Source organism: Triturus cristatus, chromosome 3_1 (genome assembly GCF_964204655.1).
Source record: "Triturus cristatus chromosome 3_1, aTriCri1.1, whole genome shotgun sequence".
In the NCBI taxonomy this organism is placed as follows: Eukaryota; Metazoa; Chordata; class Amphibia; order Caudata; family Salamandridae; genus Triturus; species Triturus cristatus.
Genome location: NC_140583.1, coordinates 880,363,192 through 880,376,813, shown reverse-complemented (window position 1 = coordinate 880,376,813; position 13,622 = coordinate 880,363,192). Strand labels below are relative to the sequence as shown.

The following is a 13,622-nucleotide window of genomic DNA, read 5'->3' as shown; positions in this document are numbered from 1 at the left end:
CACCCTTGATACTAGTCCCTACTGACGGAGCCCAGCCTGGAGCCCTGTGTGGGAAGAAGTCAGAAAAACCATCCTGAGGACCTGGACAGCAGGAACAGGCCTTAGAAACAAGAGAACAGCAAGATCCTGACCTGGAAGCTGGTTTCCCTGAAGTCCGACGTCGAGTAGCCTAAGACCTGGAGCCCGAGGTGGAGAAGCGGCGCTGACTGGAAAAGCAGACGTCGTACCCGGAGCCGCCAGAGGTCGAGAGAGGGCGCCGTCAGAGGTCGTGAGGAATACCAGAGGTCGAGGAGGAAGTCACCCGAGGTCGAGTGAGCGGCGTCATCGGAGGAGTGAAGTCCGCCCTCCGGAGTCGTCGGAGACCGAGGTGAAGGGTAACGGAGGTCGGGAGTGAGGATCGCACTCCGGAGTCGCCGGAACCTGTGAGAATCGTGCCGGAGGTCGGGAGTGGAGGTCGCACTCCGGAGTCGCCGGAACCCTGTGAGGAGCACCGGAGGTCGGGAGTGAGGATCGCACTCCGGAGCCGCCGGAAGTCGACATCGAGGCAAGGCCGGCCGACGTCATCGAAGCCGAGGTCGCCATCGGACCGGAGCCGCCCGAAGTCGACATCGAGTAAGACTGCCCGACGCCATCGAATCGGAGGCCGAGATCGAACCGAGGCCGCTGACGTCGAGACCGGAGCCGCCGCCGGCGTCGTCAAAGAACTGACATTGTGCCGAGGCCGCCGACATCGAGCTGGAACCGCCTCACGGCATCGACCCGACTCCAGCGGCGTCGGAGCATCAGAAAAAGGGCAGTAAGTGGAGTAGAGGGCGCCTAAGGCCCTGTGGAGACCTGAGAGACTGCTCTAAGGGGCTAGGGAGGTGCTGGAACCAACCTGACTGTGCCAGGGGTGAACTGGGACTAATCTAGAGAAGTTGTGTGGAGAGAGAGAGCCAGGTCTCTGGTATTTCCCCCCTTTATCTACCTCAGTTTAGGCCTCAGCCTTGACCAAGCCAGGGAGTAGACACCCCCAAGCCTTCCACATCCCCACAAGCTGTGCCTGGGCCAAATCAGCCCTTAGGAATTCAAAAGTGATCTGATTCCATGAGCGTCGCTGTCAGCTTTTAAGTATTTATTAGGGGCATTGTATTTATTGTATTTAACCTATTTATTGTTCCACTGTATTTATTGGTCCACAGTATTTATTGATGCACAATATTTATTGGTTACAGTATTTATTGCCTCGGAATATTTAATTGCCTGTCTGTATTGCACTTTTATTTATGCCTTCAGTATTTATGATCACCCCTATTTATTGAATCATTAAGCCAGTATTTATTTGTCCTGCACTTTCTAAAACGTTTGTATATTGTGATTGTTATTTATTTTCTCCAATCAGCAACTAAGAGAAAAAGCAGAAAAAGAAAGATATTTTCATAATTTTTACGGTGTAGAGTCGTTTTTGGAACGGATGCACGCATGGTTATTGTTTGGGTATGTTGTATGCTTAGCACGGAGCCTGATTCCTGACCACTCGAGCCAAGCTACCACAGTGTGTCCGGTAGACCACCACCACCCTTTCAGAGTGGGAGTGTGGTTTTCCAACATAAATTGGTGTTCAGTGGTGGGATAGAGCTGTGCCTACGCATACTCAACAATAACTGTGGGTAGTCCATAGGCCTACACCGGGAGTTTTCTCAAGAGCGGCCTTCCTAATTGTGGGTTTTTGTTTTTTCCAAATTTACTCTGGTGGTGGGAGGAGGTATTATTAAAGGTACCCCCCTGCATAGTTACTGCACAAAAACCTGTCCTCTAACCTGAGTGGGCAAGATGGAGTTTGTACTAGAAAATCTAGAAACGTACACTGTGGCCCAACTCAGGGAGTTTTGCCAGCGGGAGGGGGTGTACTGTCCCCCAGGAGCAAAGAAGGGTGCACTCCAAACCAGCTTAAGGGCTTGGGGGGAGGCACGCCGAGAAAGCAAGGCTGAGGAGGAAGACAGGGATGGAGAGCCTGACCCTGAGGGGGCTGAGATGTACCAACCTGAGGTGGGGAACCTGTCAGCAGGGCCCAGAACCATTTCTAGGAAGGGCAGCAGTGCCTCTAGCGGTGGCTTGTCTGAAGTGGAGCTAACAGACCGGAGGGAGAAAAGACAGCTCACATGGGACCTAGCAAGGCAGGAGAAGGAGAAGGAGGAGCAGAGGATGGCCCATGAATTGCGACTGAAAGAAATAGATCTTCAGATCTTGAGAATCGGGGCACAACCTGTTCCTAATGGTGGCAGCCAAACCCAAGAGATCACCAGGGAACATAAACCATACCTGCCAAAGGACATAGTAGCTAGCTATGGAGTGGGCGACGATATCGCCAAGTGGCTAGCGGCCTATGAGGTCTCACTGAGGGCCCATGGGGTTCCAGAGAAGTACTGGGGAGGTGGATTGTACAAGTACATGCCTCCAGCTGGTAGGGATGCTTTATTGGCCCTCGAAGAGGATGAGCAGACCCACTACCCCACCATGAAACTGGCGCTCATAAGGAAGTTTGGACTAACACCTGAAAAGTACAGACAGAAGTTCAGGGGTAGTCACAAACTGGGCACACAGAATTGGGTGGACTTCCTGGACTATGCAAAGAAGGCACTGGAAGGTTGGATTCAGGGCAGTGAAGTGAGGAACTACGAGGGGTTGTTTGACCTAGTACTGAAGGAACACCTGCTCGAGAAATGTTTCCCTGAACTGCGGCAACACCTGGTGGATAGCAAGCTGACCAGTCCCCGGAAGCTTGCTGAGGAGGCGGACATTTGGGCTAGTACCCGGGTGTCCACAAGGGGGACTGGAGGGGATACTCAAAAGGCCGGACAGGGCGCCCCTCAGAAGAAAGAGGGAGGGGAAAAGAAGAAGGAGTTCTCCAAAGGCCCCCAAAATAACTTCCAAGGGAAGGGAACAGGATTCACCCCTAGGGCTAACCCACCCAGAAACCCTAATCCTGGCCAGAGTCAGCAGCCAAGGGTTGTCCATTGCTACGAGTGCGGTGGCGTTGGACACTATAAAGGAGATCCGAAGTGCCTGAAACGACCACCCCCTCCCATTGGAGGAAAGACCCCCGGAGTAGCTAGTGTAGTGCTCGGGGAGGAGATGCCCTTAACTAAGGGAAGGGAGTGGGCGGGTGTCACTTTAGTGTCCCTGGGAGAACGGGAGATGGTTCCTAAGATCCAGGTGCCCGCAAATACCGCAAAGTATGGGCAGTGGGTCACCATCAACGGCCAAAGAGGGGAGGCTCTGAGAGACACAGGAGCCAGTATGACTATGGTGCGTAGCCAACTGGTGTCTCCAGAGCAGGTAATTCCCGATGTACTCCACCCAGCCGCGATGGCTGACGGCAGAACAGGCCACTATCCCGTGGCCGAGGTTCCCTTTGAATGGGGGGGGGTTGCAGGTTCACTTCGAGTTGCCGTAAGCCCTGCCGTGCCAGTCGATTGTCTGCTGGGGAATGACATGGAGCACAACGCTTGGAAGGAGGTGGAATACCGGACTCACACTGAGATGCTGGGTACACCTGATTGGGCCTGAGTTAGCACAAGGTCCGCGACTACCCAGAGAGGGAGTTCGTTTTGGCTGGAGCCTGGAACAAAGGCCCAGCCAGCTGCCAGTCAAGGGAAGAACCGAGGACAGGAGGAGCCTGCCTCGGCGTCCCCACCCCGTAGGACGGATAGGCCACCGGAGTTGGTGGACCAGGAGTCTGCGGTGGGGGACGTTACCAACCTGGAGGACCTACCCATCCCGGCCGAGTGGCACGTGGAGGGAGGCCCGTCCAGGGAGGAATTCTGCCAGGGCCAGAGGGAGTGCCCTACCCTTGAGGGGCTGAGGCGACAGGCCGAAGCCCAGGCAGCAGGGAACGTTGAAGGGAACTACAGTGTTTACTGGGAGGATGGCCTCCTCTACAGTGAACCCAAGGCACCCCTACATGGATCGTCACGAGCCTTGGTAGTCCCTCAACGTTATCGAGCCTTCCTTCTGGAGTTGGCTCACGAGATACCATTGGCAGGACACCTGGGGCAAGACAAGACCTTCGCCCGTCTTGTCCCACACTTTTATTGGCCTCAGATGAAAGTGTCGTCCGATACCTACTGCCGGACATGTGTGTCTTGCCAAGCCAGTGGGAAAACAGGGGTGAAGCTGAAAGCTCCCCTGGAACCACTTCCTGTCGTTAGCACCCCCTTTGAAAGGGTGGGCATCGACATTGTGGGTCCGTTAGATCCGCCGACTACAGCTGGTCACAGGTTTATCCTGGTTCTGGTGGATCATGCCACACGGTACCCAGAGGCAATACCTCTGAGGACCATAACAGCACCTGTTGTGGCTAGGGCCCTGATGGGAATCTTTACCCGAGTGGGTTTTCCCAAGGAAGTTGTGTCCGACAGGGGGACCAACTTCATGTCAGCGTACATGCGGGCCATGTGGAAGGAGTGTGGAGTGACATACCGGTTCACCACTCCTTACCACCCCCAGACCAATGGTCTGGTGGAGAGGTTTAACAAAACCTTGAAGGGCATGATCAGAAGTCTGCCTGAAAGCCTGCGGAGGAAATGGGACGTCCTCCTACCCTGTTTACTTTTTTCTTACAGGGAAGTGCCACAGAAGGGAGTGGGCTTCAGCCCCTTCGAGCTTCTGTATGGGCACCCTGTACGTGGACCTCTCAACCTGGTGAGAGACGGATGGGAAAGAACTCCCAGAAAGCTTCCCCAGGATGTGGTGAGCTACATGCTGGCCTTCCGGAGCCAAATGGCTAAGTTGTGGAAGCAAGCTTCTGACAACTTGGAAGCCAGCCAAGCAGTGATGAAGGCGTGGTATGACCACAATGCTCACCCGGTGGAGTTGGAGCCTGGCCAGAAGGTGTGGGTGATCGAACCGGGAGAGCTTAGTGCCCTCCAGGATCGCTGGTCAGGACCCTTTGAGGTGTTGGAGAAGAAGGGTAAGGCTACCTACTTGGTGGACCTGAAGACCCCTCGTCAGCCCCTGCGGGTGCTGCATGCCAACCGCCTCAAACCCCACCACGAGAGGCCTGAAGTCATCTTGATGATGGTGACTGACGGAGGAGAGGACGTGGAAAGCGAGCCTCTCCCTGATCTGTTTGCGTCTCAAGAGAAGGATGGGTCGGTGGAGGGAGTGATTCTCTCCCCATCTCTAACTCCTGAACAGCAGGAGGACTGTCGCCAGGTCCTGGGGCAGTACTCCTCGTTGTTCTCCCTTGTCCCGGGTAGGACTCACCTGTGCGTCCATGACGTGGACACAGGAGACAGCCCACCTGTGAAGTCCAAGATCTACCGGATGTCAGACAAGGTGAAGGCCAGCATTCATAGTGAAGTCACTAAGATGCTGGAGCTAGGAGTGATCGAACCTTCTAGCAGCCCCTGGTCCAGTCCGGTGGTGTTAGTACCAAAAGCTGCACCACCGGGTGCCCAACCAGAACTGAGGTTCTGTGTGGACTATCGGGGACTGAATTCAGTGACCAAAACTGATGCTCATCCGATCCCTAGGGCGGATGAATTGATTGACCGGCTGGGAGCTGCCCAATATCTAAGTACTTTTGACCTTACTTCAGGGTACTGGCAGATCTCTTTGACTGATGGAGCAAGGGAAAGGTCAGCCTTCTCCACGCCCAATGGCCACTACCAGTTCTGTGTGATGCCCTTTGGGCTCAAGAACGCACCTGCCACGTTTCAGCGCCTGGTAAACCAGATCCTCACCGGAATGGAGAGTTTCTCTGCTGCTTATCTGGATGACATAGCCGTCTTCAGTAACAGCTGGGAGGATCACTTGCGTCACCTGCAAGCTGTTCTCCAGGCCCTGAGACAAGCTGGATTGACGATCAAGGCCAGCAAGTGCCAGATCGGGCAAGGGTCGGTAGTGTACCTTGGACACTTGGTGGGTAGGGGAGCGGTGCAACCCCTCCAGGCAAAGATCGAGGCCATCATGGCCTGGGAACCCCCCAAGACTCAGACTGAGGTCCGAGCATTTTTGGGCCTCACGGGATATTACCGCCGCTTCGTGAAGGGGTACGGTACCATCGTAGCCCCCCTCACGGAGCTCACGTCCAAGAAACAACCTCGACGGGTAGTCTGGACGGAGGCTTGTCAGCAAGCCTTTGAGAGATTGAAGAAAGCCATGTGCGAGGCCCCGGTCTTAAGGGCCCCAGACTTTTCCAAGGAGTTCATTGTCCAGACAGATGCATCAGAACATGGCATTGGGGCAGTGTTATCGCAACTCAACGAAGAGGGTCTGGATCAACCCGTGGTCTTCCTATCCCGGAGACTACTTCCCAGGGAACAGAAGTGGAGTGCAATAGAGCGTGAAGCCTTTGCAGTGGTATGGGCTCTGAAGAAGTTGCGGCCATACCTGTTTGGCTCACACTTCCTGGTTCAGACCGACCACAGACCTCTTCGTTGGCTGATGCAAATGAAGGGGGAGAATCCCAAGTTGTTGAGGTGGTCTATTTCCCTACAGGGAATGGACTTTCAGGTGGAACATCGGCCTGGAGTGGACCACGCCAATGCAGACGGTCTCTCAAGGTATTTCCGCCTTAGTGATGAGAACTCCCAAGGGGTTGGGTAGCTCTCCCCACTTTCAGCTGGGGGGGACGCGTGTTAGACCTGTCAGCCCTTTGGGTGGTCCCTCCTCATCATTATTTATTTTGTCCCACTTTTGCCTCAAACCCTGTTTGAATTTTTCCTTTTTGGGAACCACCAGACTTTTTCGTGTTGCTGCAGATTCAGGGAGCCATTTTAGCTACCCCTGAAACTTCTGTCTGAGGGCCTGGAGCACAAAATGGTGGCCACCTGTGACATCACCAGCATCCACTGGAACCTGCTAGCACCTTCCAGAACATTCCAGAACCCTGTGACAGTTGGAGGCGGTTTAGAATGTTGGGAAGCTAAGAGAGAGAGTTGGCAGTTGGAGTTGGCAGTTGGCACCTGACTGGTGAAGAGTGAGCAGCACAAACGTGAAGGAGGAAGGAGTGAAGCAGCAGGGGTGGAAACTTGTGCCTGGAGTGGGGTCCATAAACCCACCCTTGATACTAGTCCCTACTGACGGAGCCCAGCCTGGAGCCCTGTGTGGGAAGAAGTCAGAAAAACCATCCTGAGGACCTGGACAGCAGGAACAGGCCTTAGAAACAAGAGAACAGCAAGATCCTGACCTGGAAGCTGGTTTCCCTGAAGTCCGACGTCGAGTAGCCTAAGACCTGGAGCCCGAGGTGGAGAAGCGGCGCTGACTGGAAAAGCAGACGTCGTACCCGGAGCCGCCAGAGGTCGAGAGAGGGCGCCGTCAGAGGTCGTGAGGAATACCAGAGGTCGAGGAGGAAGTCACCCGAGGTCGAGTGAGCGGCGTCATCGGAGGAGTGAAGTCCGCCCTCCGGAGTCGTCGGAGACCGAGGTGAAGGGTAACGGAGGTCGGGAGTGAGGATCGCACTCCGGAGTCGCCGGAACCTGTGAGAATCGTGCCGGAGGTCGGGAGTGGAGGTCGCACTCCGGAGTCGCCGGAACCCTGTGAGGAGCACCGGAGGTCGGGAGTGAGGATCGCACTCCGGAGCCGCCGGAAGTCGACATCGAGGCAAGGCCGGCCGACGTCATCGAAGCCGAGGTCGCCATCGGACCGGAGCCGCCCGAAGTCGACATCGAGTAAGACTGCCCGACGCCATCGAATCGGAGGCCGAGATCGAACCGAGGCCGCTGACGTCGAGACCGGAGCCGCCGCCGGCGTCGTCAAAGAACTGACATTGTGCCGAGGCCGCCGACATCGAGCTGGAACCGCCTCACGGCATCGACCCGACTCCAGCGGCGTCGGAGCATCAGAAAAAGGGCAGTAAGTGGAGTAGAGGGCGCCTAAGGCCCTGTGGAGACCTGAGAGACTGCTCTAAGGGGCTAGGGAGGTGCTGGAACCAACCTGACTGTGCCAGGGGTGAACTGGGACTAATCTAGAGAAGTTGTGTGGAGAGAGAGAGCCAGGTCTCTGGTATTTCACCCCTTTATCTACCTCAGTTTAGGCCTCAGCCTTGACCAAGCCAGGGAGTAGACACCCCCAAGCCTTCCACATCCCCACAAGCTGTGCCTGGGCCAAATCAGCCCTTAGGAATTCAAAAGTGATCTGATTCCATGAGCGTCACTGTCAGCTTTTAAGTATTTATTAGGGGCATTGTATTTATTGTATTTAACCTATTTATTGTTCCACTGTATTTATTGGTCCACAGTATTTATTGATGCACAATATTTATTGGTTACAGTATTTATTGCCTCGGAATATTTAATTGCCTGTCTGTATTGCACTTTTATTTATGCCTTCAGTATTTATGATCACCCCTATTTATTGAATCATTAAGCCAGTATTTATTTGTCCTGCACTTTCTAAAACGTTTGTATATTGTGATTGTTATTTATTTTCTCCAATCAGCAACTAAGAGAAAAAGCAGATAAAGAAAGATATTTTCATAATTTTTACGGTGTAGAGTCGTTTTTGGAACGGATGCACGCATGGTTATTGTTTGGGTATGTTGTATGCTTAGCACGGAGCCTGATTCCTGACCACTCGAGCCAAGCTACCACAGTGTGTCCGGTAGACCACCACCACCCTTTCAGAGTGGGAGTGTGGTTTTCCAACACTGTCTATCAAAAAATATTTTAATAAGGTGGGATCTGATTTGTGTTGATCCTCAAAATGTCTTGCAACTGGGTATGACGGACCAAGATTTTTAATTGCTCTTAACTGTTGAAGTACCCTCTTGTGTCCCTGAAGGATAGTACTCCCTACATATCTGAGTCCACAGGGGCACTCCAATACATAGATGGCATGATCCGTTCTGCAAGTTAGGGACTTGGTGATTGGGATTTCAACATTGTTATATATACACATATACATATATATATATATACACTTCAACAACAGAAGAGGAGAGAAGGACACCTCACAGAGGGTGCATGATACAAGATTTGGTGATCTAGAACTGTACTATGGAGAAGTGTAGTGATAGAGGCACTCTTGTGGTTTGAAACCCTGTGATGACCTTCGACTACCATTACTTTAACTGACTTTAGTGTGTTATTTTACCCTAGCCTGAATATATGAGACGGTCCTGCATGTGACTGCTTTTCTTCTCTCTTGTAATCTTGTTGTCTTTCATTGGGAGCTGTCACGGAGTAGAACAGTCTTGCCAAGAATAGAAGGTATGGGATGTGCATATGAAAGCGGGAGAGGGAGGTGTGGAATGTACTTTTTGGTTTCGAAGTGCAGTGTTGTGAGCGGTGGTGCACACATGTGCTCGGTGTTGTCTATTGAGAGATAAAGTATGTGATGCTATAAGCAGTTGTGCAGAAATGTGCATTGTGTTGTACATTGGTGAGAATTATGAAGGTCTTACCATTGGCTTTGACATGGCCTCATGTCATCTTGTTTTCTGACTTTGCCTTGCTTCAGCTTTTGTGCGTGCACAGCAGTGCTTGCAAGTTGTTTGGGTTATGAGAATTATGAAGTGCTTACTATTGGCTGTGACATGGCCTCATGTCATCCTTTTTACTAACTCCATCTTCTGAACTGACGCCGTTTTCTGTGCTCGCACGTAGCTGCAAAGTGGGGAGGGCATGTTTCTGCTCCACACTTGTTTTTCGCTCTTCACTGACCAGAGTGAACTAGATATTATCTGTGGAATGTGCAACTCTGCTTCGAAGTCAAAATACGGGAGCTTGGCCAGCCTCCATCTTGGCCTTGACGCAGACTGGTACAGCCAGCTTGGTTCTTTCTCATGAGAATGGGCAGAGGTTTTCTAAAAGCTTTGTCTTATGTTTAGTAATGGTATTTAAGCTGGGAACCTTCGAGGGCCAGTGGAAGTTCGCCACAGAATAGACGTATTGCTGTGGAGGTGACGGAATTTGAGTCCTGATCGAACTCCTTCCTGGGCTGGTGAAGGGCTCTCCCAGCTTGAGTTGGCAAGGATGTTGCTTAATCGATCAGTGAGGTGTTCCTAACCATTTTGTATATATTTTCTACTCTTTGCTACTTGTATATACTGCATTTTATTCTAATTATTCATTTGAGTCATTTGATACTTGGGAATCTGCATTTACTGATATATTTGGCCTACTGTTCTAAAATGTTGCATTAATAAACTTGTGTGAGTTATTTTAAATGCACCTGAATTTGTTTTCTTGCCTCGCCTAAAGGGAGTGCTACGTCTTTTCCTCGTCTTTAGGGAGTGCTGCTCAAAGTGTGAGTTATTTTAAATGCACCTGAATCTGTTTTCTTTCCTCGCGTAAAGGGAGTGCTGCGTCTTTTCCTCATCTTTAGGGAGTGCTGCGCAAAGTGTGAGTTACTATAAATGCACCTGAATTTGTTTTCTTGCCTCGCCTAAAGGGAGTGCTGCGTCCTTTCCTTGTCTTTAGGGAGTGTTGCTTAAAGTGTATTATTTAAAGGTGCAGTGGTATATTTGCCTTCAGAGTGGTTTGGGTGTGGCTTATTGGTGAGAAGTCACATTCATTACAGAGGAGGAGGGGAGTAACGCATGCCAGGGCTTCTGTGGTGACACTTTGATACTTTATCTATTGTCTGTGCTGCCAGGGGTGAGAATCTTCATGTTGTGAAGACTCTGCCAACACCATTCCTACTTCACTCTTCCCTGTGCCGGAACCAGCAACCCACACTCTGGCCACTCAGCCCCCATACGTACACTACAAAATGGAGCTTTGCAGCTGTTACACCGAGAGTGGCACCTACAGCTATGAAAACCGGTTCTGATTTGCTCATGGTCTGCATGAACTCCATTTCCCAAGACAGCACCCAAAATACAAGTCTGAGCTATGCCACTCCTTCCACTCCTTGGGCTTCTGCCCCTATGGCCTTTGCTCTCCCTTTATCCACAGCCTGATGAATGTCAGGCACCGCAACCTATTCGCCGTCTATACCCTTGAACCAAGAAGCATGCTGGTCTTTGTCAAATGTTCCAGTCCCAAGGCAGCTGCCCTTATGGAGCTCATTAGCACTTCACACATGCCACTGAAGATGATGCTTAGACACACTAAACCCTATGCTGTACGTTTGAGGCTGTAGGTGTCTGCCACTATGGCTCTCGCTCTAACTTCTTGCACAAGGCAACTGATGACTATGCAGAGTTGCTATTTCCACTTCTGTTGCCACCAATAGGTTGCCAAGCAGGTTCATCACTAGCCCCTGATTAAACCCCTGCTTCAGATGAGGTTTCAAGCTCATTGTGAACCCCAGAGCTAAGCTGTGGTGGGGCCTCATCCGTGTTCAATGATCTCTCTACCAATAAAGCTTTTTCCTTCTCCAGCCTCCTGCTTCCACAAGCACTCAGGCTGCAGGGTTTGTACTGCTCTCGAGAACCTGACTCTTCAGTTTGGAGTGAGCTTCCATTTGGATTGCACTAGTTTAACTTGTCTGTGAAACTCTAGCATGTTTGCTATGTGTCCACTAACACTTGCAGGGGGTGTTGTGTAGAATAGCCAATACCCTATGCGGCAATTGCATACTGTTTACGTTAACTGACTTGTTTTTCATATTCATTATAGTTTTCACTATATTTAATTGCTAAAAATTACCCGGCTCTTTGAAATGATTGTACAGTGTATTTATGGAGAAGGAAGTGCTAATTACAATAAGTTAACTTTTTTATTAATTTTTAGTGTTCTACATGTTCTGGGCATCTTGCAGTGATCCTTTTAGGGTTACATGTCCTGTTATGATGTCTGGCATGTTTGTGTTGATCACTGATGGCATAATAATAAAAGGAAAGTAAAAGATAAACCTGTATATATATATATATATAAAAATATATATATATATATATATATATATATATATATATTATCTACTGGCGGTCGCCAGTAGATAGTTATAGTTAGGACCGAGTTCCCATAGGAAATCTGAAAATTCTATTTTGAATAACTTTGGCGCCGGTTGACGAATCCTCGCGAAATTTTCAAAACTAATGGGGCGCTCCGCTCAGCTCCTAACCTGAAAGTCTCGGTGATTCGTCAAGCGGGGGCTGAGAAAAAAGGGGGGTCCCAAACGCGTTTTCCCCATGCATTTTCCCGTAGGACCTTTAGTCGAATGTACAGCCCGAACGGCTGAACAGAATTACTTGAAATTTGGCAAAGAGGTAGTCCTCAGGTCAGGCATGTGCCTTTTGCATATATGCTGTCAATCTGTTCAGTAGTTCCTGAGAAAATTGCAGTTAAAAGTACATAAATATCTATAGGCACAGTGCCATGTGTGAGCGTAATTCTGATTGGTGGTTAGATGTCAGTCAACATTCGAATCGGTCGAAATCAGGAAGTGTCAGATGCCATTTTGTGTGTGGCAATGAAAAAGAAAGGTGGGGAACGTGAAAAGGGGGCAGGGTAGAGAGTTCCTGACCCCCTAGCCTTAGTCAGGGGGTCCCTGAAGGACCCCGAAGGGTGAAAAAAACATTTTTTTTTTTTTTAAAAAATCGCGGGGTGCGCGCACGGTGAAAAACCCTTAAAAAAACCAATTTAAACTGTTTATAAGTTTATAGAAGATATTAACTATGCTGTTCAACTTTATCCAAATTAAAAAAAAAAGCTGAGCCATTCCATATTACAGGATACAGTCAATCTATAACTATATACATAGGTAGTTTATTGTAAAATAAATATATAAAAAAATATAATAATACATATATAAATTAGCATTTAAAAAAACCTTACAAATTCACTAAAAAAACCATAGGTTTCACACATGTTATAGTTAGGAATTAGCATTTAAAAAACCTTGCAAATTCACTTAAAAAACCATAGGTTTCACACACGTTATAGTTAGGAATTAGCATTTAAAAAACCTTGCAAATTCACTGAAAAAACCATAGGTTTCACACATGTTATAGTAAAAAACCATTGAAATTCCCCCGTTATAGTTAGTTCACGTAACTATAACTCGCGCGACCGCAATCCACTGCTGATGACGTCACATATTACATCACATGACATCATCCAGAGAATATGTGTCTTTCTGTAAAATAAATATTTTTTATATATGTATATCTAAAGGTTAATGGTAGAATAAACGGTTAAATAAGTGTCTAAATGGATGGTTTTCTTTGTAAAATTAATTGTATAACTGACTTATTAACAGTATCTTACTGAATATAGTGAATATAGTGATGTAACTATAACTAACTATAACATGCGTGAAACCTATGGTTTTTTCAGTGAATATATATATATACATATATATATATATATATATATATATATATATATATATATATGTATATATATATATTCACTGAAAAAACCATAGATTTCAGGGGAGTTATAGTTAGCTGGACTTTTCACTCGTACAAAACCATTGAAATTCCCCCGTTATAGTTAGTTCAGCTAACTATAACTCGCGCACCCGCAATGCACTGCTGATGACGTCACATATTACATCACTCATGACATGGTCAGTGACATCACTCATGACATCACTCATGACATCTCAAATGACATCACTGATGACATCATCCGGTGAATGTGTGTTTTTCTGAAAATTACATATGTTTTATATATGTATATCTCAAGGTCGATGGAAGAGTAAATGGATATATAAGTGTCTAAATGGATGATTTGTTGTTGAAAAAT

At 49.0% G+C, this 13,622-nt stretch overlaps 1 protein-coding gene and 1 pseudogene across 1 annotated transcript in view; one reads left to right on the top strand and one right to left on the bottom strand.

Annotated features, from left to right (window-relative positions):
• LOC146861234 (uncharacterized) overlaps positions 1-11,432 on the top strand; it is a 40,837-nt pseudogene extending 29,405 nt beyond the window's left edge.
• Positions 1-13,622, bottom strand: part of STK39 (serine/threonine kinase 39) — a 1,405,344-nt gene that overhangs the window by 251,417 nt on the left and 1,140,305 nt on the right. The window lies entirely within an intron of this gene.